This window comes from Aphelocoma coerulescens, chromosome 26 (genome assembly GCF_041296385.1).
Source record: "Aphelocoma coerulescens isolate FSJ_1873_10779 chromosome 26, UR_Acoe_1.0, whole genome shotgun sequence".
Lineage (NCBI taxonomy): Eukaryota > Metazoa > Chordata > Aves > Passeriformes > Corvidae > Aphelocoma > Aphelocoma coerulescens.
Window position 1 is genome coordinate 3796421 of NC_091039.1, and position 3054 is coordinate 3799474.

The following is a 3054-nucleotide window of genomic DNA, read 5'->3' on the forward strand; positions in this document are numbered from 1 at the left end:
GGTGTTTTTTTAAGTTATTTACTGGCAGAGCTCTTTAACTCACCTTTAATCCATCTCTACAACTCTGAAAGTGTTCACAGGGCCGTTGAACAAGCTTTCAGCAAAAAGAAAACATTTTCCACACAGTTTTCACACATAGTCCTCTCTTCTACAAGAAAATTTCCCTCAGAAAACCTGCCAGTTTATTGTAGGCTTATTTTCAATTGAAATTTTTTTGTCCAGATACCAAGAGACCGAAACAGAACTTTGCTTCCAGTGTTACTAATTATCCATAAAGGTATTGATCATATATAATTAATCATCTTAGTCCTGGTAGAAACACTAGTTCTTCATTGTTGCCAGATCAATTTCCAAGTAAGACCTTTACTGTATATTTTTAAATTGCCAAAGTATTTTAATTCCAAAAATAATCCATTCTGAATTATTTTGGAACATTTGTCTGCACAAGAAGAGAATCTCAAAGTGTGTATTTTTGTGTTAAAATGATATTTTACAGCTCATTACTTCAGAGCTATATTGCAGTGATGGGATTTCAAATGTCAATATACTTAGATAAATTTTAAAAGTTCACACGCCTTATAATCCAAATTAATTTTCTCAAGCCAGTATTCTGGTAATGGGGACCTGCCATAGGAGCAAGTCTTTTCATGCACGACAGAATAAAATCAAAAAATAAATATTAAACAAATCATTGAGGCTGTGTTTTAGCAAGGACCCAAAATAACCCTGTGCTCAAGATTTCTGTGTGTTGGGGACATTGACCTCCAGAAATACCCGGCGGAGCCCCAGGCCTGTGCTGGGCGTTTCACTGCACACTCCAAAAGCTGCAGATCCCCTTATTGTTTCCCTTGGAAGAGCAGCTGTTCTCCATTGCAGAAACTGTTTCAAAACAAATACCATCAAGGTTTTTCAGCGTGGTCCCTTCCAAATCCTAGAGGGCACAGCCACCCTCGCCTTCCCTCCTGCACGGTTCTTGCTTTAATGCAAAAAGCAGAGCTGACATTTGCTTCCTCCACGTAAGCAGCCCAGCAGGGCAGCAAATCTCTGGAGAAAACGTGCTGGGGTAAAACAGTGCCAGAGGAATTAACCCAAGCCAGGCAAGAGGTGCCTCCTGGTGGGACAGTGCCAGTCTGCGTGACGTGGAAGGCACAGACACCACTCTGACCATCACTGCTCTGCCAGTTTTCACCCCCCTCTGATAAGTTTCTATGGTGTGGGGCAGCAGCGTCCCAGTGCGAAAGTTTGGCTCTATCCAGAGCAACATATTTGCAATATTTTTATGAAAAAACACTTATCTGAAAGTTCGAGGAGGAGGCGGGCTCCTGACTGTCCTGATCCTCCAAATAACAACTTGTTCTGGAGCAGGGGGAGGCAAGGAAGGCTGAGGGTGCTTTGAGTGCAATCCCAGAGGGACCAGATGCCCTGACACAGCAGCAGAACACAGGAGCAGGAGCAGCCACCTCCCTGTCACCATCACAGGAGGGATGGAGGGACATCAGTGACACACAATGTTCTGAGGCAAAGGAAAACTTGGAACTGGAGCAGGCTTCCACCTGTGCTCCTCAGTGGCCTTAAAGCCATGGAGCACAGTACCAAATTGCAGAACTGCTTTCCATACCTGACACAATAGGACTAAGGAAAAATGGAGCTGCTGCTCATTCAGGACTCCCAGGTTTACGGAGACTAACATTACTTTACCACTGACATAAGAGAATTGCAATTGAAAGTGTCTTCTGGATGCCTTTGGTAATTCCAAACACGTGTAAGGCATTTCTTCAAAAGCCCTGAAAGTGATGCCTTTCTTCCTTGGGAAAGCTGGAGAGGGACTTTTGACATGGATTCTTTGTGATAGTGGGGGAATGGCTTTAAACTGAAGGAGGGTAAATTTAGATGGGATGTTGGGAAGGAATTCCTCCCTGTGAGGGTGGGAAGGCCCTGGCACAGGGTGCCCAGAGCAGCTGTGGCTGCCCCTGGATCCCTGGAAGTGCCCAAGGCCAGACTGGATGGGGCTTGGAGCAACCTGGGACAGTGGAAGATATCCCTGCCCATGGATGATCCTAATGATCCTAAAGGTTCCTTCCAGCCCAAACCATTCTGGGATTCCATGATAATTAAAGCAATCTTGGGAGCTGCCATCCCTTCCACAGACCAATGGCAATTACAGATCACACCAAGAGGCCACACAGCAGGGCAGAGGGGGAAATCTGCTTGTTGATGTCACTTTAAGGAAAGAAGAAAACAATTGCAGGACTTAACTGCTCAGCAAGAACATCCTGGGTTCTGAGCAAGATCTCAGGTGATCAAACCTAGCCCACAACTGCAAGAGAAGGGGTGAGGGATGGAAGGGCCAGGTGACATCACAGCTCAACTCACAGTGCTGAAATGCTGCCAAAGGCACCAAAATCAGCCTCATTTGCTTTGTTTCTGCTGAATCCAAAGAGTGACAGGACCATCCATACTCGGATAAGTTCCATTCACTTGTAACAACTGCATTAGAATCTGTATGATGAGTCAAGATTAGTTCAGCATGGAGGATGGACCTGATGCCTTGCTCAGCTTTTCGTGTGACAGTAACTGAAACACCTGGGAGGAAGGATCTCTCCAGACCAACTTTGTTCAACATTAACTGCTCACTCACAGCTCTCTGCATTTTCCAAGAGTTCCTCTGGTGCCCTCAGCTTTTCCAGTGCTTTAGAAACAAGTGCTACTCACTGTGTGCTGAATTCTCTTCTAACTGCTTAAGAAGTCTACCAGTTTTAATTATGTAGATAAGCATAATAACCAACTGCTTCCCTAAAGATGGAGCATCTTCCTCTCTTCTTAAAGCCCTACTTCTAAATATAAGGATTGAAAACATTTATGGCTAAGAAAAATTAAAGCTACTTCACCTAAAATAAGATCAACTAAAGGGACTGCTATGAAGGAGTTTTTTTGGAAGAATTGCATAGTCACTATTACAAGAACCTGAAATTCTCTTTAGAATCTGAGGAAAGAAAAGCAAGATCCTTATATTTAAAAAGCAAATCAGATCAATTTGGTTTCACCTTTAGCCTA